We start from the raw sequence: 23,276 nt of genomic DNA, 5'->3' as shown, positions 1-23,276 counted from the left end.
CCATTGGCCTGGGGCGGGTCCCAGGCGGGGTGGGGTGGGGGCGGGTGTCTCTCAAAGCTCCCAGGTAATTCTAATAACGAGCAGTCAGGGCTGAGAAGCTCTGCCTAATTCCTCCTCTTCCCTCCCTCCGCACTCTCTCCTTCTCAGAGTCCTGATTTCCTCTCCTCTCCATGGCTGTGATGATGTTACAAGGAGAAACGATCCCCAGACCAGTGGGAGCCATACAAATGTGCTCTCAGCAAGCCAGTGAATTGGTGGCAACATACGCAGCCTGTTTCCAGGCACACCCTTGCCTCTGGGCAGAACTGCTACCAGCCCCGCTTCTAGCCCTGTTTCCATGCACTTAATTGACAAATACTCACCGGGTACCTACACCCATCCAGCACTGAACAGGACGCTGGGGAAGCAGCAGGGAGGACAGTGGCACCGTCCCACCCCCGGGGAGCTTCCTTTCCGAGGGGGAGGGGCGATGGGCATTTGAAGACTGGGCCCAGGAACTAGGAGGAAGGATGAAAGAGGGCGCTGGCCTGGTCTGGGGAAATCAGAGCAGCCCTCTCTGACGCAGGGACATTCAACTGAAACCTGAGGGTGACGACCAGGAGGTGGCTGGGGGAAGAGGGGACGGGGTCTGGAGGAGCCCTTGGTGTTAGGTAGACAGGGCTTGCGAGTTAGAGGAGCTGGAAAATGGCGGGGCAGGGCGGAGCAAAGCGGGGTATGGGGGAGAGCGGGTCAAGGTGCGAGTGGAGAAGTCAGATGGTCACCGCACAGATATCACGGAGAAGTGGGGTAACGCGGCCACGGCAGTCAGGAGCATGGCCACTGGACATGGCGCGTCTGGTTCAAACCCTGCCTCAGCCACTTGGAAGCTCTGTGGCTTTGGGCTACGCACTTAACCTCTCTGTTCTCGCTGTCCCCATCTCCAAATTGGAGATGATACTACTACTACCTTTTTCAAAGGATTTTTGTGAAGATTAAATTCATTAATTCATGTAAACCACGTGGAAGAGTGGCTGGAACACAGTGAATACTATGTAAACATTTGCTCACGTTATGATTATGTGCTAGGTGGTATTTGTCACCTCATCTACAAAGTTAAGAATAATAATGCCCCTAACTCAGAATGCTACCACGAGGACTGAACGAGAAGGTTCAGGTGGAATGCTTAAAACATTACCTGATACAAGGGAAGCAGGCAATACAAGTTCACTATCATTGTTATTTATCTTTAATCATTATGAATGCTGGGCAGAGGATATGAGGCATCTTAGAGCAAACTTGCAAATGACCAAATATCCAGAAATGGGTGGGGCGCTCTCCGAGGAGGTTTCTTCCCTGCAGGTATACAGCCTTGGGCTGGACAGAGCACTCAAGCCGGGTGCTACATGAGGTGCCCTTGCAGCCTAAGAATCCATGATTCTACCATCTCTAATCTCCATCGATTTCCGCCTATCTCTGAAAATTTTCACACACATGTCCTGGAGGCTTTGCCCTCAGACAGTAATCCTCTGCTGCCTGTTTTCCTGCCGTGGCAAAGAGACAGTAAATCCAGGCTACTCCTCCGCCCCAGGCTGACAACGCCTGCAGCGAGAGTGCAAGGGTGAAGTGGTCCCCTGGGGTCGGTGCAGCCTTCTCTGCCCTCACAGCTCACGGGACACCGGCAGCCTCACTGCGCCAGCCAAGGTCGCAGGGGCTGATGAGCCGCTCCCCAGGCAGAACCCTTCTGGGATCAGCTCAGGACCCACAGGGTCTCCAGAAGCATCCAGGGCTCTCCTCCCCCTCCCTCCTTGGGTGCAGTTCATTGCTGTCCTCTAAAAATAGCAGTGGTTATTCAGGGAAACACACTGCGCTCTGTCTCTTGGGATGCCAGTGCAGGGGCCTCTTTCAAAGACTGAGCCCCAGTCAGGTGTCTTCCTCACCCCCTGGCTCTGCCTGCCAGGCCCAGACCTTCGGCAGCACCCAGAGGCAGGGCAGGGCCGATGCCGGGCGTCACACAGCTGGGGCAGCTAGAGCCGGGGTTCTAGGACCCCGCTCTGTTTCCTTCCAAATCTCTTGATCTATCTCCACTTTAAAAAATCCATTTCACCTTATTCTAGGGATGATGGAAAACATCAAAGGTAATCTCAGCATCCAGAAATAACCACTGATTTTAGTCTGTTCTTCCTCTCTCCCTTCTGCCTATATGCACCATACACACACACACACACACACACACACACACACACACACACACACATTTGTAGAATTGGGGTAGTGTATTTTATATATGTTTTTTTTCACTGACTATCATATCAAAGGTGTTTTCCCACATCATTAAATATTCTTCTGTGTAAGTTTTTTTAATGAGAATAATATAAAGATTAAGCACATAAGCTCTGTTTCAGAAAGATCTGGTTTCAAGTCCTGGTTCTGTCACTTATAGGTTTGGTGGCCACGGGCAGGGATTTAAACTTTTCAAACTTTAGTTTTCACATTTATGAAATGGGGTCAGTAGTCGTAACCGTCACTGCTGGGTTGTTACAAAGATAAATGCAGTACTTCCCTAATAACTGCTCAGCAAATGCACGGAGTAATGAATAATAACAATAAACTCTGTTAACTATGATTGAGTTATTGTTCCCCCCATCGATAGGTATTCAGCTTGTTTCTAAAGCCCATGCTGTCCCACCACACACTCCTCTCCCCTCTGGGAGGTTCTGGAATTCAGAGAACAGAATTCAGCTTAGAGGATGGCAACTCCCTGCTTGGCGACGTTCCAGATTCACAGCAGGTTGGCTGATGAAGGGGGCCGGTGGTGGCGGGGGCGGGGGAGGAGGGGAGGAGGTGGTGCGAGCTGGCAAGGCCCCACACCTGGGATCTCCTGAAGAGACCTGCCCCCGCCTCTGCCACACAGCCTTGCCAAGCTCTGGAACAAGGCAGCAAGGCAAGGCTGTGCGTCGGGCCCTGGGCCTCCACCCTAACGTGAAGCCTGGACAGTGGGCCGCCTCCTCTGATTCTCAACCAGAGTCCATCCCGATTTTCTTTTTCCCTCCAAGTTCAATTCCCTGGGAAGTTGAATAGTCAGTCTTTCTTTCCCATGGGATCCTTTCACTGTGCCTGGAAGATAACAAGCTGGGCCCTGACGAGGAAAACGGCTCAGAAAGGTTAGCTGACAGCTCCATAGCCACACAGCTGGTCATAATCAAGCTTCAAACTAATTGAAGCTTATTATGGGCTGAATTTTGTCTTTCCAAATTCATTTACTAAAACCCTAACCCCCAGGATCTCAAAATGCGACTGTATTTAGAGACAGGACCTTAAAGAGGTAATTAAGGTACAATGAGGTCATATGAGTAGGCCCTAATCCAATATGACCGGTGTCTTTATAAGAAGAGATTAGACACAGAGGAAAGGCCATCTGCAAGCCAAGGAGACCTCAGAAGAAACCAAACCTGCTGACACCCTGATCTTGGACTTCTGGCCTCCGGAACTGTGAGAAATTAAATTTCTGTTGTTTACACCACCTGGTCTGGCTATTTTGTTATGGCAGTCCTAGCTAACTAATGCAAAGCTTAAACACAAACACAAAAACTCAACAGTTTATAAGGTTACAAAGTAATTCCTTTTTTTTTTATTCTTTTGAGCTTCATAATAAATGACCTTGTCGAGTAGAAAGAGTATTTTTATTCCCCTATGATTGGAGGGAATTGGTGAGATGGAGGTAAAGTGCTTGGCCCAGAGTATGGCAATAATAAATGCCCAAGAAAAGGTAATATTGTCCTCACCTCCAAGCACTGTGCCTGCCAGGGATTCTAAGTGGATGAACAGTGGGTGGGAGCCACAGGGGAGACAGTTCTGAAACTCCATCTAAGGAAGAGGTGCCCAAGGGTGTAGGGGCTTCCTCGGGAGGGAGTGGGTTCTGCCAGAGGACACATGAGCGCAGAGTGGGATGGCCCCTCGCACCACACTGCAGAGCACTGGCTCTCACCGTGATCTCCAAACCAGTTGGAAATGCAAATTCTGGGCTCTACCCCAGACCTACTGGAGCAGAAGCTCTGGGGATGAGGCTCAGCAACCTGTGTTTTTCATAAGCCCTGCAGGTGATTTTAGTGCAGTGAAGTTTGAGGACCAGTGGAGACTGGCCAGGAAGAATGGAAAGGACATGATGACATTTACAGCCCTGCAGAGCCAGACACCAAGATTCAGGAGGACAGTGATTTCTCCCTCTCCCTTTATCTTTCAGAGGCCACACATCTGTCAGCCAAAATGCTGGGGGTTGACTTGTGTCCTGCAGTATCAGCTGACCACATCCCATCGGTGAAGCTGGGAAAAAGCTGCCTGGGAGCTCTTCAGATTGCACGGTAGCTAGTGTCCCCCAGAACATGCTATAGGTTCCTCCATCAGTGCTCGAAGGGGCCTCAATTTATCATCAGAGCAAATCTGGTTCAGAAAGGGCAAGGGTCATCCAAGGTCACACATGAGAGTGATGCAGGCCAAGCCTTTCAGGCTTACTCCTCATCACTGTGTGGCCATGCTTGGTGCCCTTGAGGAACATGGGCATCTATCAAAATCACTGGGGGCAACTTCTATTCTCATCCCCCCTCAGTTTGGCTCAGCTGGCACATAGATGCCTTTCAATTCCAGGCTGATCATTCTTGACGGAATATTTCAAAGTCAAGGCCGGGGCAGGAGAGGACAAAGCTGTTGCTCCAGGCACAAGCACAGCCTCTGACCTTTTTGCCTGTCACTAGCAGTTTCTGTCCACACTGGGGGATTATTTTGCCTTGGAAACACTTTTACCAACGGCATTACAAGTGACTCATACTCCAGTTGCCTTAATAACCAGAGTCACCCAGGAGAGAAGCTTGTCAGACCTTGTTTAATCAGTCCTGTCAGGGAGTATGCTTGAAGGATGGGCACATTATAATTATGCCCCACACAGCTTTCTGACCTTATTGGCCATGCTACAGAGGGTCTAAAGGAAGGAGCTTTTGTTCCAACTGGTACAGCAGAGCCTACCATTGGGACTTGAGGACATGAGTGACTCCATGAGCAGGATATCGGACAACACAGAAAATACGATCTTGGCTGAAAGATAGCAGTTGGGAAGTTTGGGCTTGGCCACTTGCTATTTTATCATCTTATGGGTGGGGCCTGAAATTTACATTTGTAACAGTAATGTTGATTCTGGCAGTCCAGGGACCACACTTTGAGAGCAACAGGGCGTGCTACCCTGGCTTGCCTTCCTCATGGGCTTCTCGTGATGGTTTCTTGGGAAGACCTGTGGCCAGTCCAGTTCTGCCATTTGCCTGCTGTGTAGGAGCCTTGGACCCTCACTTACCGTCTCTGAGTCTTCAGTTTTCTATTTGTAAAACAAAATAACAATTCCTACTATGTGTACCACAGAGTGGTGAGGGTCAGAGAGAGAAATAATTAGGCAAAATAGTTCTAAACATTGTACAGACTATTCACATAAACACACACCATGAGTCAGAAGCTCTGTAAGACGCTGGGGATACTGGCATGAGCAAACCAGAATCCTTGCCCTTTGGGACGCTAGGGGAGAATGGGGAGGACAGATGAATGAACCCCTGACAGGGTCAGTGCAGTGACAGAATCACAATCACCTGAAGAAGCATGAAGAAGGGCTGGGCCAAGTGGCTTCAGGCCATCTGACTTTATCCTTCAGGCAAAGGGAAGCCATTGTGGGGCTTTAAGGTGAAGTGACCTGGTCTTATAGTTGTGTGGGCTGGAGAATGAACCACAGGGAAGGGCAAGGTGAGAGGCAGAGAGGCAGGGAGACTGAGGAAGCTGCCACAGTGATCTAGGAGTAAGACAATGGAGAGAACTGGATGCATTTGAGAGTTCCAGGAGAGCACTCAGGTGGCCTGGTGACTGATTTGATGTGTGAAACAAGGCAGAACAAAGATGGCATCCAAGTTTCTGGTCCACCAGCTAAGAAAGTAGGGCTGGGGAAGTGGGCTGGGGTGGAAATGATGTGAGTTTGGTTTGAGGCATGATGAGCCTGAGGTGTCCAGGATATACAGGTCTTAGCTGCCTCCTGTACACACTGGCCACGGCACTGCCATGAACAGACACCTCATCCCCTGGGCCACCGCCACTCTGACTGCCAGGTCTTCCCGGCTGTGAGGGGAGGGACTTTTCCCCTTCCATCCTCCCATGCCCTGGCTTTACTGAGCTGCTGTTCTCTGCCTCTCCGACATGCAGCTGTGTCTTTCCCATCCACAGAATCATCTCTGAAATGAACAACAGTAGCAATCAGCAAGCAATCATCTTTTCTTTCTCCTATACAATGCCTGGGTATGCAGATGATGTTTGTGATTGTTACAAAAATGATGGCATGAAAAATATGGCTCCTGCCAAGGAAAAAGAAGAAAAGGAAACCTACTGGAATAGATTCACCTGGTTCAGAACCCACTGAAGCTTCCTAACCTGGGACTTGCCAAGGTTCTTTGCCCTCCGTGTGTGTGTGTGTGTGTGTGTGTGTGTGTGTGTGTGTGTGTGTGTGTGTGTGTGTGTGTGTGTGTGTGTGTGTAGCAGGAGGAGAGCAGGATGTAAGACCCTGCCAGGGCAAGACAGCCCACAGCAGGGGTCCCTGGGAACCCTGGAAACCAAGGTGGTGGTGGAACTGTTCTGACCCCCACCACAGGTTCCAGGCATGAATGAAGGGCAGCCCTCTGGGCTTTCCACTCGCCCACAGCTGAGCTCCCAGCCAACAGAGAGGGGGTGCTCATGGAGGTGCTAGGTGACTTTAAGAGCAACCCAGACAAAGAGACTAGATGAGACCCCTGATAATAAGCTGTCACTGTCACTCTGTTCCCAAGAGAGCCAACTGCATCCCATACTGCTAAGGGCTTTACCAACCAATTGTTTTATTTAACCTGTTCTCACAACTGTCCTGCAAAGTTGGTATTATTAATCTCATTTTACAGAGGAAGAAAATGGAAGGAAAAGTTAATTATGATATCACAGCTAGTAAACAGCAAGAATGGGTTTCTAACCCATGTTGCTTGATTCAAAAGCCCACGATGGAGCTACAATCAAAAAGACAGTTAATGACAAGTGTTGACGAGAATGTGGAGAAATTGGAAGCTTCATACACTGCTGGTGGGAACGTAAAATGCTACAGCCACTTGCAAACATCCTGGCAGTTCCTCAAATGGTTAAACATGGAGTTACCATAGGACCCAGCAATTCAACACCTAGTTATATTTATGCCCAAGAGAAAGGAAAACATGTCCACATAAAAATTTGTACACACATGCTCATAGCAGCATTATACATAATAGCATAAAAGTGAAAACAACTCAATGTCCATCAGTTGATGAATGGGTAAGTGAAATATGGTACACCCATACAATGGGTTATCACAGTAATCACCTTTTATCCACAGAGGATACGTTCTGAAATGCCTCATGAATGCCTGAAACCGTGGATAGTACTGAACCCTATATATACCATGCTTTTTTCATATATATGCATACCTATGATAAAGTTTAATGTATAAATTAGGCATAGTAAGAGATAACTAGAAATAATTAACAATAAAATAGAATAATTATAACATACAGCCAGACCCCTGTATCAGTGGGGGATTGGTTCCAAGACTCCCTGCAGAGAAAGCTCGACTCCCTTATATAGAATGGCACAGTATGTCTGCACCTGTGGATGTTGATCTGCCTGCGGTTGGTTGAATCCATGGATGCAAAACCCATGGATACGAAGGGCCAACTGTACTGTAGTAAAAGTTACATGAATGTGGTCTCTCTTTCTCTCTCTCTCAAAGTATCTTGCTGTACTGTACCATGAGAAACAAACTGCGGACAGTGAACTTTGGATAAGGGGGGCTACTGAATTTGGCAACAAAAAGAAATGATGTACTGACACAGACTACAACATGGATGGACCTTGGAAACTTGCCAAGTGAAAGAAGCCGGTCACAAGTTATCACATATTGCATGATTTCATTTACATGAAATGTCCAGAATAGGCAAATCTATACAGACAGAAAGTAGATTCATGGTTGCCTACGCCTGGCTGGAAGGGGGTGGGGATGGTGGGTGGAGGTTTGGGAGGGGGTGTTAGCTTAGGGAGAAATCTGCCGTGACTGTAACGGGTATGGGTTCTTTTGGGGGCAATAATGAAAATGTTCTAAAATTGATTGTGGTGACAGTTGCCCAACTCTGTAAATATTAAAAACTATCGCATCAGGTACTTTAAATGAGTGGATTGTATGACATGTCAATTATATCTCAATCAAGCTGTTATTTTTAAAAAGTGATGATTAAATATTAACAAAAAGAATGAAAGGAAGAAAAAGAAAGTAACCATAACTCTTCCAAGCAAAAGCATCTGGAATTATTTTTTTTACTCATTCAGCAAACCTTGAGCCCCCATTATGTGCTGGGCACCTATCCTGGGAGTCTGGGTGGGGAGATAAGATGTGGACACCGATAACCATGCTTCATGGTAGAATCAGCCGAGGAAATTAAAACAGTAGGATGCCATTTCACACCCACTGGACTGGGAAAAACTCAAGCCTGACATTCCCACGATGGTGAGAATGCAGAGCCACGGCTATGCCGATGCAGTGCTGAGAAAGAAGAAATAGGTAGGGGCTGGGAAGGATTGGGAAGAAACGTGGCAGTGTTTAGAAGAGCTGAAGACGCACACACCCTGTGACCCAGCTGTCCTGCACTCTCCTAGGGCACAGTGGGGAGAAACTCTTGCAGAGGAGCACAAGGGGCAAAAGCAAGAACATCCACGGCAGTGCCGCTCACACCAGAAGACTGGAAATAACCAACCAAGTCCATCAGCAAGAGAAAGGATGAGTGTTACAGTCACACAATTGATAATACACAGTGATAAATTCCAACAAAATATAATTTATATAAAGTTCAAAGATACACCAAACAATATTATCTATAATTTGTGGATACTGTACATACACATGTAGTAAAAATATAAAAACATGTGAGAATGATCAATACCAAATTCCAGATACTGGCTTACTCTTAGGAAGGAGAAGAATGAGATTGGGGGATACCCTGGGGCCTTCAATTGCACCTATAATGTATCTTTTAAGGAGGTACTTGCCATATCTCTTTCATTTGTTTAGCTAAAATTTGTACTGAGATAATTGTAGATTCACCTGAAGTTGTAAGAAATAATACAGAGGGAGCCCTTGTGTACTTTGCCCAGTTTCCCTAATGATAACATTTTGCAAAAGTATAAAATACTGTCAGAACCAGGATAAGGATATTGATACGACCCACCAATCTTACTCCAATTTTCCCAGTTTTGCTTGCATTCGTGTGTGTATGTGTTACGTTCTATACAATCGTATCAGCTGTATATGTTTGTGTCTCCATCACCACGGCTGAGATAGAGAATGTGTCCGTCACCGCAGGCATCTCTCACGTTGCCCTTTCATGACCCCACCCACCTCCCTCCTACCCCGGGTGCAGTTCCGCAACTCCAGCAACCACTAACCTGTTCTCTATTTCTAAAATTTTGTCATTTCAAAACTCAGTGCAATTACACAGTATCTAAATTTTTGAAATTGGCTCTTTCTTGCTCAGCACGATTCCCTGGCGATTCATGCAAGCTGTTGTATGTTTGGAGAGCTCATTCCTTTTAGTGGTGAGTAGCATTCCATGGTAGGGACGGAGCACAGCTCAGTCACCATTCACCTGCTGAAGGACGTCTAGCTAATTCCAAATTTTGGCTATTACAATAGCTATAATGTTTTAAGCCTTCAGCTGGGTGGTGCCTTTTCACCACATTATTTTTTCCATACTACTTTTAGAAAAAAGAGCATTTTCTGATTGAAATAAAGGAGGGAAGAGAGAAAGGGGGCACTGCTAGTGCTGACCCAGCCCCGTGCAACGACCGTGCTGAAGAGAGGACAGCCCAGAGTGCAGGGCTCAGGCTGACAGCGGGGCCCAAGCTCCGGGCCACTGGCAGGTCTGGCGTTCGGGAAGTGGGGCCTATGTGTCCACTTGCTTCAAGGTTCTAGGCCTTATGTGGGAGCAAAGAAGCCTGTCCAAGTCCTTCAGCCTCTGGGGCAAGTGCTTAGGAAACCCCCTTTGGTTGCAGAGTCCTTTCCCCTGCCTGGGTGTGTGGGCAGGCTGCCCCCAAATGGGGAAATCAGAAAGAAAGCAGAGGAAAAGAAGGTAGTGCTAAAGGTGGACGGAATGAACTCTGGCATCTCTTGGAGGGCCTTGAGAAAGACCCAGAACTGCAGCAGAGTGGCCGCCTGCACAGTGCTGGAATACAGAAGGCCAAGCGGAGGGGACTGGAAACTTCCTTCCAATTTGTGGTCAAAGCTGTTTGGGACTTTTGTTGCCAATGGGTAGAGAATGAGGTCCTGATCCTGCCTGTGACTGCCAGGTGCAGGGGAGACAGGCTTCCTGTGCACCTCTCCATCCCTCACACGTAGCTTTAACCTTCTTTGCCTGAATCCCTGCAAATGCCAATTGTGAAATCCTTAGTCCTGGGCAGAGTGGGGGCCAGTGGCCAATTCATGCTATGAACCTCCACTGGGGGCCTGCCTGGTGCTCAGATGCGTCTCTGCCCTCAAGAGCTCCTAGTTGGGACATGTGGAAATGCCCCATGTGCCCGGAGAATGGTGGCACATGCTGGGAAGGCCGTGGAGGTGCTGTGTCTACCCGCTGTGGGACAGAGGCAGGAACAAGGCAACCAGCCAGCGAGGTCAGGGGCTGCCACCTGCCAGTTCACCTCCCAGAGAGTGAGTGGGATTTTGACAGGTTCAAAGTATCCAGAGCAGTGCCCACCCCGAGAGAAGAGCATTTGTAAAGGCTCAGAGGGCAGGAAGCACTGCTATTAAAGCTACTACTGCTGCTGCTGCTAATATCATCACAACTAACATTGATTGAGGCCAGGGGCCCTGCCAAGAGCTTCAGGTGTATTATCTCATTTGACCCTAACGAAACATTATTTTATTATTATTATTGTGATAGGAATTTATACATAAAAGCATAGAAGCACAGGGTGGTTAGGTAACTTGCTCCAGGTGACATACTCCAGAAGTAGGAGAGCTAAGATTGGAACCCAGAGCCTGAGGTCCTTGCCACTTGTGATAAACTCTTCAGCAAAAAGGGATAACGCTGGGCCTTCTGCAATACTGTGAGAAGTTTGGGCTTCTCTGGACAGCAATGGGAAGCCACAGACAGTGACTAACTAGAGAGGGTCACAGCAAAGCTGTTTTAGGAACGCTACCCCAGAGGCCATCTCGAGCTCCCTCCTCGACGTCTCTGAAGGCCCAGCACCTTGGTTTTCTCATTATTCTTCTGTGCCTAGTCTTGATTTTGCATATCAACATTTTGGTGAACTAATATCAAGCTTGTTTTGGAGAATCAGGCAACATTTTTTGCCATAACAGAAGGTACCTGCTGAGTTTGCCAAACCAACACAGGAAGCATCCTTTCTCCACAGTGTTTCCTGCTCCATCTCCCCACACTGACCCTCCAATGGGCACGGCTGGATCAGAGACATTCCTATGGCCTCCAAGACAAGACACAAGCACAAGGAAGCCTAATGGCAAGTATTTCTCCAAACCTGGATGCTGTAGTTCTCAAGGCTCCCCAGGTTCTACGGACTGCTCTGGACCCATGTGGCCATCCAGGGCTAGACCCTGGCACACCCCCTGCTCCCTTCTCTGAGACGTCACCGTGTAATGGGAGGAAAGGACACAGCCTTTGCTGTCAGTGGGTTCTGGGTGCAAGGCCTGGCTCTGTCCCTTGCCACCTGAGTGAGCTGTGGAGAGCTCCCTCCCTCCTTGGGCCTACGTTGGGAGAGGAGGTTGGATGAGAAGACACCAGAGGTCCCTCCAGCCCTGCCACTCCTTCTGGAGGACCCGCAGTGCCCAGGGCTGAGCAGACCCTCATCTCCCCAGCTGAGATGGCAATGGCATCCCCTCACCCTTCGGTGGGCTGCTGCAAAGGCCCCCAAGAGAACAGACAGGAAATACTGGCCAACTGCAACAGGCTTTACAAAGCAAGAGATCATTTTATAACCTAGTTCATCTCCAGGCCCTCCCGACTCTCTTTCTTGTGTGTATATGTTTCTGTCGGTGGTGGGAGAAGAATGAGAAGGGGGGAGGCTGAGGCTGGAGGAGGGTGAGGAGCTGCAGAGTGTTCCTCCAGCCCACATTTGGATTTGCTAGGCCGGTGCCCTGACATGTTCTGGGCAGAGACAATGAACCACTCAAACGCTGTTCCTCGCCGCAGAGGACAGGTGTTGCAGGGAAACAGAGCTGGAGTCAGAGAAAGGGCCCCCCTGCCTGGCTCTGCAGGACAGAGCAGCACTCCCTGGCACGCAGGCTGGGTGCTGTCTCCCGTGTGTCAGCAACATGGCAGAGGCAACTCGCCTGTCACGCCTGACTTGGACGCGCCCAGATGGGAGTCAGAGGTGGCAGCCATGCTGGGAGGATGGCTCTGACGGGTTGGAGGAGAGAGATGGCCACGCTCACTGCTGGAAAGGAATGCTCATCCCTTCCTTCCCTGGGCCAGGCACTGGGATTCAGAACGGAATCAGCCTCCGGCCCCGCCCTGAAGAAGATCCAGAGTGTCAGGGCAGATGTGAGCTCAGGCGTGGAGGGCAAGCGATTCAGTCATCTGGGGCAATGTCCTAGCCTCGCTCAGCCTCAGTTTCCTCATCTATTTAACATAAAATGGGGATGATGATGAAAATAATGGTTGAGTTGCTGTGAGAGTTAAAAGAGATAGTATAGTAAAATAATAATGCTAGTCATAGTTATTGGGGGGATAGAATTAATCATTCAACAAACATGTAATGAGGGCCTGTTAAGCACCAGGCATTATTCAGGTAATTCTAATATATGTAGACCCCTCCATCCCGGGGCACATGAGGACGCTGACAGAGGGCAGCAGGGAGCTGCAGGGAGAAAGAAGGGCCATCCGACCTTCCTTTCTCAACCCTCTCTGCCGCCTTCCAGCCCCTCCTTCCTCAGGTGGGCCACTCGCCTACTACTGCACCTGCCTGCGCCTGGCTCAACACTTTCTTCCCCAAATGGTGTTACAGAGACCTTGGAGGCCAGGAGCTCAAGTTGAGGGCCCCGGATGAACTTGAAACCCATTGGGAAACCCCAAACTCTCCCCCCTTAAAAGATAATCACTGAAAAGACTCAACTCCATCTGGACTTCTCAGCTTCCCTGACATGAATTTCTCCAAACAGGTTGAATATTAATTGTGTCTATGAAGGAAGAACCAGGAAATATTGTCTTTGATAACCCTAAATGGATCACCCCATCCCTCTCTTAGGTATTTCCTAGAACTCCTGGGACATCGTACATTTATTTGGTCCCAGAGAGGGGAACTCTCCTGTGGATGCTATTCATGCCCACAGCACTTATTGTCTGAAAAGCAATTCCCTCAACAGACTCTCTTTTTTTTCCCCTTCAAGACAAGGTCTTGCCCAGGCTGACATGCAGTGGTGTGATCACAGCTCACCTCAGCCTCAAACTCCTGGGCTCAAGTGAGCCTCCGGCCAGCCTTCTGAGTCGCTGGGACTATAGGTGTGTGCCATTACACCTGGATAATTCAAAAATTTTTTTTTTTGTAGAGATGGGGGTCTCGATATGTTGCCCAGGCTGGTCTCAAACTCCTGGCCTCAAGCAAACCTCCTGCCTCAGCCTCCCAAAGTGCTGAGATTACAAGCATGAGCCATAGGCCCTCTCCTGAACATGTGCGTGTTGGGCTGCATGGGAGTAGGGGACTAATACACGATAACAGTTATTGAGTACTTACTAAGTGGTAGGAGCTTTACATATATTATTTCCTTTAGTCCTCAGAACAATCTAATGAGAGGAGGTGTTATTATTTCATTTTATAAATAAGAAAACTGAGGCACAGAGAGATTGATTAATTTGCTCAAGGTTATATAGGTTGTTAAATGAGGCAGCATTTGAACTTGGGTGTTATCTGGCTGCAATGTTACTGCTTATTCTGTTATAGCAGTGCTTCTCAATCCTTCTTTTCATTACGACCTTCCCATCCCACCAACAGGGCCTGTATACACTTTCCTTTTTTTCCAAATCCCACCTTTCCTATCAAATTTTAATACTGCAGATATACTGTATGTGTTTATATACTGCAGCCCTTTGGAGGACCACAAACCATGGTCCTAAGATTTTTTCAGTCCCCAACCAACCCATAAGAACCAACGTTTCCCCCTTGAGAATGAGATGGCTCCTAATGAGAATGCCTAAATTATACCAGTGGTTCTCAAAATGGAAGTGGGAGAGGGAGCAAGACAAAGCAGAAATAATGAACAAAAGAATCAGACCTCCAAATACTAGAGGTACCAAAATGATCAGATTCAGAAAACAAATGTGTACAATATTTAAAGAAGTATATAAGGGTAGTGAAAGCATCAAAAAAGAACAGACTATCAAAAAAGACAAAGTATTAGAGCTTGAAAGATTACTAACTAAAAGTGCTAGAAATGAGACTGATGTGTGGGCTTCCTCAGGCTGTTGTTCCAAATCCGGCTGGCAGCATCAGAATGCACCTTGGCCTTGACATCAGAAAAGTGAAATGCTGTGTGACTTGAGCCAATCCCTGCCTGTCTCTGGGCCTCAGTTTCTTCATCTGCAAATAGAAAGTGGAACTAGATCACCTCCTAAGTCTGATTCTATAAACTGAAGCACAGGGAGATTAACTAACTTGCCCAGTGTCCAACGCTGGTATGCTAGCATCGGATCCTATCGGTCTGATTCCAGAGCCTGTTCTCTACCACTGTGACATCCTGGGTTTCCAGCTCCAGGATTTCTTGACTTACCAGGAGTCTCCTGGAGCATGGGGCGCCCAGTGGCTAGCATACACTATCAACAGCAACAAGAATGCCCATTCCAGTGGGGCAGCAAGAACACCATGAAGTCAATTATCAATCCCAGATATCATTAACTACATCTTTGAGCAAGGCCTTTGCTGATTTAGACAAGAGCTATTTATGACAGTAGCAAACAGTGACGAATTGCTGGGGCTTACCTTCTGAACACCCATTTTTGGAAAATGACCCATTCTGAAAGCACTCCTCTATGCCCTGGTTTCCTCATGTATGAAATGGGGATGATACGAGTACCTAATATCGCTGGGTTGTTGTGAGGATTAAATGAGCTAACGCAAATCAGGCTTAGAGTGAGCATGTCACAAATGGTAGTTCTTAATGCTGCTGTTCTTGTTATTATTTTCAACCCAGTGGGAAGAAGTTGGGCTTTGCAAATGACCTTGCTTCAATTCCAGGCTCCCCCACTTCCTAGCTGTGTGACTAAAGTCACTGACCCTCTCTGAGGCTCCAGGGCCCCATCTGTGAATCAGAATAACAATGCTGAGCTCATCTGGTACTTGTGAGGGTTAAATGGACTGTGAAATGCCTAGCACAGTGGCTGATATCTAATAGGTACTCAACAAATGCCTGTTCTCACCCCTGGAGTGTTTTCTGCACACTCTGCTTTTCCACTATGGTTAGAATCCAAGCAGACAAAGGATTCTGTGCCTCTTGTTGACTCATTGCTCTTTTCCATTAGAGGAACTTTCACAAAAGCAATGGGAGGTAGAAGATGTCTAAATACATTCACTTCACAGTGGGTAAGTCAAGGCAGTACAGTGATGGAGGTCCCCAGCCTTGGAAATGGGCCCTCAGACCACGACCTCAGCTGCTTTGGCTGTCCTGGCCACCAAGGTATGCAGCCACAGATGCAATCAGCCGCAGAAAGCCAGCCCTAGGATTAGGAGGATTGAATCCACCAAGGGCAATGACACTGACCTTCCCATTGCAAATAAACTAGGCACATGGCTTATAAATGGCTCTGTGACCATTCTGAACACACACCCAGGATGGCAGTGGCACCACTCCCGGGAGGCAGGACAGGTAAATAAGGACCACATCAAAGGGGTTTTGTATGGGCAGCAACATCCACAGCAGCGGCTGCGCTCACTCTGCTCACCCCAGCCCTGGCTGGCCTTGGGAAAGGGCAGAACCCACACTTGGCCTGCACAGCTGCCTGGTTATGGCTTCCCAAAGTGTAGGAGGCTGGGACCAGAAATGGTTCTCTCACAGAGATTCTTTTTTGAGCAAATAGGAAACTCCTGAGTTTCAAGCTCAATTTGTAGCAGCTTTTGGATTTCATCTTAGGTGAATTGCTCTTTCTTCCTAAGACTATTCATGTGTTCAGTTGGTCCTGGAATATTAATGAAGCAAATACTGGGTGCTGGAAGATGATGGAAGGCTGTGTGCATCCCGGGTGTTCCGGGTGAAGACTGCAGGTGCAAACTTGGGAAAGAAAAGAAGCCTAGGAAGGTTCCATGGTCTGGGAAGGAAGCCTGAAACCAGCACGGGGTTGCAGCGGCCACTGCAGCGCTGCTGAGGATTGCTCCAGCCTCGCCAGTCTGAGCACGGCACCCTGCCAGGTCAGACTCGGCAGTTCTCTGCTTGTGGAGGACAGTACGGTCTTCCCAAAGGACAAGACAGACAGACCTGGCTTCAAACTCCAGCTTCACCATGTAGCAGCTGTATGTCCCTGAGCAAGATGCTTCTCTGTGTCTCAGTTCGATCCCTGGAAATGGGAATATTTCTGTCTCATAGAGCCAAAATGTATAGGTTTCCATAATGAAGATAAAACATGCAATGTGCCTAACACAGAGAATAAGCCATAGCAAGAGTTCAGTAAATGTTCATTTATCCTTGCTCGACAGACATCACTGGCACCATGTCACGATACACACTTAGCCTTATAAGGCTTGTCCGCCTTACTCAGTGTTTAGACAGGAACTAGGGTGTCCCATATTAGGATTATTTCTTCAACCAGACCCTGAGAAAAAATATATCTATCTCAATTCCCTTGAGTTTCCAGGCTCCCACTGCCAACCAGGATGGGTTCTGGCAGGGCATGACCACTCAATAATTTCTGAGTTACTAGTACCTCTAGTTAATAGCAACTCAGGGTTTACATCTTAATTGTGGTCATATCATCTATGAAAAGCAAGCAATATGAAAGTGGGGAGATGGATTGTCTGCTGGCTCCATGGAAGCTGCCATGGTAGATGTCAAAAGTGTGGAGCAAAGAAGCATTATTGGTGTTCCTGTTCAACTTTCCAAGAGCTAAAAAGTATATTTGGAGAGAGATGATAGAAACACATTTTTCAAAAGAGCAGCAAGCAGCAGTAAACACTCTAGGCCAAACAAATGGTGCCAAGCCCTTGTGGAGTAGTGGGAAAAGGAGCCATGGGCCTTAGAGGCAGACTGACCTGAGTCTGGAGTTTGAATCCCAGCTCTGCCACTTGCTAGCAAGGTATCCTGGGGTGGGGCCGGGTGGGGGAAATAAGGGAGAAAGCCTCAATTTATTCATCTGTAAAATGGGGAAAATACCACCTCACTGTTGTGATGATAAGATGACATGATAGATTCCTGGCACATAGTAAGTGGTCAGAAGCTGTTGGTTTCTTTTCGTCTTCTTTTTTCTCATTTCCCCCTTTTTTCCCCTAAATAACAGACGTGACTTTATTTGCTAATGAGTTAGCATTAGTAGTGGATGACTTTTATCTGCCCATTGGTGACCCTGGTCCTCTGTATACATACATGTGTATACCATCAAGGAGATGCTTGTGCAAAAACTTTCAATGGCTTCTCACTTCTTAAACAACAATCAAAAAATGTCCCAGCTCCTCGCCAGCCTTCCACCAATAGGCCCCAAGCCCCCTCTGGAACCCACCTCTGACCACTCTTCTGCTGAATGCTCACGCCCTGCGGCAGCCACCACGGTGTGAGTGTGGGAGAGAGCTCAGCCCAACCTCGGATGTTCAAGTTGGTAAGAAAGCTGTCCCAGAGCAGTCACACCAATGCAACCTTAAAGCACGAGGAGGATTCCGCTAAATAGGCCAAGAGGGAAGGAAGCATTCTGAGCCAGGAGAATATCACGGGGGCCTCCCCAGAGCAGCCAGGCCTCATTCCAGGAAAATTCTATTCCCTCTCCACTGAGACTGTTCTCACTTCCCTTCCTCTCTGCACCAGAGTCACAGCCGATTTCTCCACTCCCTGCTGGACTCTGTGGTAAGAATTTCACCTCTTGTACCCACGGTTTTCAAAGTGTGCCTCAGGGATCCCTGAAGGTCCCCAACACTTTCAGGAAGTCTGGGAGGTCAAAACTATTTATAATAATGCTATGACGTTATTTGCCCTTTTCATTCTTACTCGCTTATGAGTATACAGTGGAGATTTCCACATTGAAGGCAGAAGCAGGTACATCTATTAGGCCAAACATTAAAGCGACTTGCTAAAATATAAAACAATGTCACTCCATTCATTTCTGGGTTTTTTTTTTGTTTTGGAAAATTCATTTTTCATAAAGGTGTGTTATGTATGCCAATGTAAAGGTTTACTATTGTTATTTTAAGTAAGCTATAAATAACAGTTTTAACATTTTCAGTGCTAATTACTAGTATGATAAATTCTGATAGATATAAAGCACAGTAATGAAAACTCTTTGGGGTCTTCTATAATTTTTGAAGAGTTAAACAGGGTTCTTTTTTTTTTTTTTTTTTTTTGAGACACAGTCTCACTTTGTTGCCCAGGCTAGAGTGAGTGCCGTGGCGTCAGCCTAGCTCACAGCAACCTCAAACTCCTGGGCTTAAGCATTCCTACTGCCTCAGCCTCCCCAGTAGCTGGGACTATAGGCATGCGCCACCATGCCCGGCTAATTTTTTCTATATGTATATTTTAGTTGGCCAGATAATTTGTTTCTATTTTTAGTAGAGACAGGGTCTCACTCAGGCTGGTCTCGAACTCCTGACCTTGAGCGATCCACCTGCCTCGGCCTCCCAGAGGGCTAGGATTATAGGCATGAGCCACCGCACCCGGCCTAAACAGGGTTCTGAAATGAGAAAGTTTGAGAACTGCTGCTTTAGGGTGTGCTGTGAGGAAGGCAGCGGGGGACAAAGTGTGTCTCTCTTCTTGGGCAGCCTTCTCAGGCAGCAATTTCTGCCCATTGCCGGGATCAGTTCTGAGTTAAATTTTGTATACGGTGTGAGGAAGGGGTCCAGGGTCTGACTTCATGCCTTTGCATGTGGATATTTGGTTGCCCCAGCACAGTTTGCTGAAGTGATGACTCAGTGTCTCTGTGCCTCAACTCTGTAGCCTAAACTCTACAATGAGCTTTAAAATACTGTCTTGCAAGGTGCTGTGAGCACTGAATGAGCAAGAAAGAGAAAAACACCCCGGTACAAAGCAGACAGTCAGTGCCTATAACTGAAAGAATGGACAATGGATCTGAAGGTGCTCTAACACGCTGGTCGTCGTGACACTGTGTGACCAGAGTGGCTCCACCCCTAAAGGTCTTTAGCACCCGTGGCCCCGTTTGCTTGTCACAAGGGCCTGTGCCATCCCCAAGACCCTGGTCTGCAGCCCCCTTCCCAGGAACCCCTTTTCTGAGTGGCCCCGTTCATCTCTTTTTCTTCTCCGCTTCCCTTTTGTCTCCCTTTCTACCTTAAATTTTTCATTACATGTTCTTCGTGTCAATTAATTAATTAAGTTAAAATTGTTAACCTACTCAAATCCTTTTTGGCAAGGAGGTGGGAAGGCATGACTAAATGAATGAGTCAATCAATTAAATGACCCCCAAGTTAAAGACTAGCAAGTGAAGCCCCTTGAGTGACTCTCACGGGTCACCCCTCAGGTGGGTGTCACAGGAGAGCCGGTGTGAGGCCAACTCCAGGGCTCTCTCCACCCCCAGGCTCCCTCCCACCCCGGAGAGATCCTTTTACATCACGTCTCCCTCCTCTGCAGTGTTTGCAACACCTCCCGATTTAGTTTTCTCTCTGAATTCCATTAGTGTCCCATTTACCTCCTCCTTCTAATCTCCTAGGCAGGCGCTGAGAAGGAGGAGGCTGAGCTGGCAGCAAGGGCTCCGCCTCCTGACTGGGGGACATGGGGACAGGCAGAGGAGGAGGAAAGGGACCCCCGGGTGCAACCCCAGGTGGTGCCTGGTCCATTCTACTCAGGACAACTGGGTCCCATCTGTGTGCCAGGCACTGGGGTTCAAAAACAGGTCCTTGAAAGTCCCAGGCTCCCGGGGATGGGTGGATAATGCCTGTGTCATGTGCTGCAGGGACTTCACCCTCCTGGGCGGGCAGAGTGCGTGAGTGAGAAATGAGCTAGTCGTGGGGGAGAAAGGCAGTGGGGACGTTCCAGGAAGAAGGACCAGTGTACGTAAAGCCTGGGTGGTTTGAACAGTAGTGTGTAAGCAAGTAGCAATATGGAATCTGCTCAATTATTTGTTCATTCATTCCTCCTCATTCAGTCTATATCTACTGAGTGCCTGCCGTGTGCCAGGCATCGTCCCAGGCACAAGAACACTGCAGGGAACAGCACAAAGTAGGGCCCTGCCCTCATAGAGCTTATATTCTAATAAGAGAAGACAGAGAATAGACAATCAAACTTATCTGGTAACACATAATGCATCAGATGGAGGTAAATGGTATGCAGAAAAGTTCAAACAGAGGCAAGGCCCAGGCAGAACTAGCCTGGGAGGACTGTGCCTTTGTGCAGGTGGCTGGGGACAAGGGAAGACCCCTGCCCTCACCTCCACTCTGCTCCACCTTGCCCACACCTCTGGCCTCCTGCAGCTCCTTGAGCAGCAAACGCTCTGGTGCTCAGGCCCTCCAGGGTGGCCACATTACTGCAATAATCCAAGTCGGAGACGGTGCTCACACCAGCGTGGGGACGGACGAGGGGTCACAAGTGCTGAGGAAGGGGGAGAGGTGATCGGGTCAGTGTAGACAGCTTGGAGCACAAGGGGAGGGATGGCAGAAGATGAGGCTGGAGAGAAAGGGGAGAACATTCCAGACAGAAGAATCCGCCTGTGCCAATGCTCAGGTTTGACCCCATCCTGCCAGACTCAGATCCTAATACCTGGTATTTTTGTAAAATGTCTTTCTTCCTTCAATTTAGATGAGTTCAACAAGCCTCGCTGTGGGCCCAGCTATGTGGGCGGCACCAACATGGAATGAGCAACCCAGTCTCTGGGCTCCGCCAGGCGCCTATCAGAGCTGAAGCTGTGTTCATGCCGCACAGCACAGCAGGCTGCTGGGGAGCGGGGAGAGGATGGCCTGGGACAGGGAGGGGCCTAGCGGAGGAAGAGGAGACCACACTTCTTGTGGGGGACTAGATCTGATGAGCCTGGCTGAGGCTGAAGAGTTTACCCTCGGCTTTATCCTACTTTATGTGTGAACCTCAGTTTTCTTATCTTAAAAATGGGATTGTAAGAACTACTCCCTGGGGTTGTGGGAATCACACGACATGCACAAATCAAGTACTTGGCACAAAGCCTCAGTAAATGCGACACATTTTACCTGTCCCTCTATATGAAAAGCAAAACATGGATCTCTTTGGAGAACCACATCTCTACTGCAGAACATTTATCTCTGTCTGCAGTTGTACATCTTTCAAGGCGAGAGCAGAGGCTACCTTTGTTTTTGCTCCTTGTAGCATCCCCAGAGCTCAGCAGGCTGCTGGGCTGTGGTAAGTACTCACTATGTTTTCGCTGAATGACTAAATAAATGCCTGAGTCAGAGGCTATGCAAGGTCCAGGCTCCAGCACTTCTTAGTTGGGAGACTTTGACAAGATAATTTCTCTGAGCCTCAATCCTTACCCGTAAAATGGAAACAATAATGTCTACTGTGGCAGAGGCAGTTACTGCTCCCCAAATGTCCATATCTTTCCCACATTTCCCAGAACCTAGAAATCAGGCAGGACCACAGGGCTGGTTCTGGCCAATGGGTTGTATGTCACTCCAGGACCAAAGCATTTAAGAGCCAACGCTCAACCTTCCAGCGATTTCTTCCACTGCTGCAGAGACCAAGGTGGCCACATATTCCAGGCAATATACCTAAAATGTGGCAGAGCTTTCATCAGCCTGGTCCCTGAGTCACCAGGTGGAGCAGAGCCCACCTTGGGTAGATACGGGGCGTGAGCAAGAAATAAACCTTTGCTATGTGAAGCCACTGAGATTGTGGAGTTCAGTCATTCCTGCAGCATAACTGAGCCTAACAAGATTTATTCTTCTAACTTCCAAGATCACTCTCAGGATAAGAAAAAGTTCTTGGTACCTAGTAGGTTCGTAGTAGGTTTTCAATAAAGGGCTCACTCCCTCTCTCCTGGCTCCTTCCTCTGCTTCCTTGGCCTCCCTCACCACGGCAGCCTCCGTTTATAATCCCACCCCTCTCTGACCCACGCTCCTTCTCTACTCGAAACATTGTTCTCTTTTGCCCACAAAACCCAGGCATTTCCTACTGTTTTTGTCATTGCTGTCCTGCACAGCAATATGAGGAAAAACTTCCAGAGAGCCATCCTGGCTGCAGCACTTGGCTGCTGGACCACCTGCCTCCTGGGCAGCTGTCCCCTCTCCTCTCTGTCCCCCATTCCCAACTATGCCTCTGATCTCACTCCAGCTCAGCTCCAGAGGTGGCTGCCAGACTCCTGGCCCCCAGAATCACCCTCATCACCACTGCAACCTCTGTGGTCCTGGACCTGCCTGTAGCCTCCTTACCGCCAGCGCTGCCGTCACACCCCTGCTAGACGCCTGGCCCTTGCCCCCCTGCCCTCCCACCACTCCTCCTGCCAGCCTAGTTTCCAGCAGCCTTTGCCACCCACCAGTCCTACTGCACCTGCTCCCTGAGCAGGCCACCTTCACTCTGGCCTGACCTCCTCCACTTCTTATGCTGCCTAGTGGCAAAAGCCTTCAACCAAAAAATATGCATGATTCCAGAGTCCAAGATGGCATTTCTCATCCAGGTCACAGGTTTGCAGCTAATGACAGAAAAGCAGAACAGAACAAGGGGACTGACCTGGCTCCATGTCGGCATGTTCTGAAGAGTCAGCAGTGTCTGTGTGCCCTGCAGCCCTCTCTCCAAGGCCATTGGATCCTGGAGGACGGGGAGGGATCCTTCCTGTTGAAGCAGAAAGCAGAGATCCAGCTGAGCAAGGTGGCGAGTTGCCCCAACCCTTTTTCACAGACCTCTCTCCGGCAGTAATTGCAAACGCACACCATGGGGAAATAAGGCTCGTTCTTGGTCCACAGCAATGACGAGAAACAAGTAGGATTTTAAACACCCTGCAAATCCCACACAAACACTTCTATGCAGCTTTCCTGGGAGGCTCAGTTGCGCCTTCCTCTCTTCTCCCATCTCAACTTGTGCAGTAGGAGTAACGGTCTTGTCTCATAGTCATTGTTTACATGTG

The 23,276-nt window shown here is 48.5% G+C and overlaps 1 protein-coding gene across 1 annotated transcript in view; it reads right to left on the bottom strand.

Moving 5' to 3' along the window:
- TENM4 (teneurin transmembrane protein 4) overlaps positions 1-22,980 on the bottom strand; it is a 499,427-nt gene extending 476,447 nt beyond the window's left edge. The window contains 1 exon segment of the mRNA XM_045557253.1: positions 22,883-22,980. The gene's annotated coding sequence lies outside the window, so the exon portion shown is untranslated.
- Between the last annotated feature and the right edge of the window lie 296 nt (positions 22,981-23,276).

This window comes from Lemur catta, chromosome 7 (assembly GCF_020740605.2).
Source record: "Lemur catta isolate mLemCat1 chromosome 7, mLemCat1.pri, whole genome shotgun sequence".
Taxonomy (NCBI): Eukaryota; Metazoa; Chordata; class Mammalia; order Primates; family Lemuridae; genus Lemur; species Lemur catta.
Note: the sequence above shows the minus strand (reverse complement) of the source record. Positions and strands in the feature narration are given on the sequence as shown.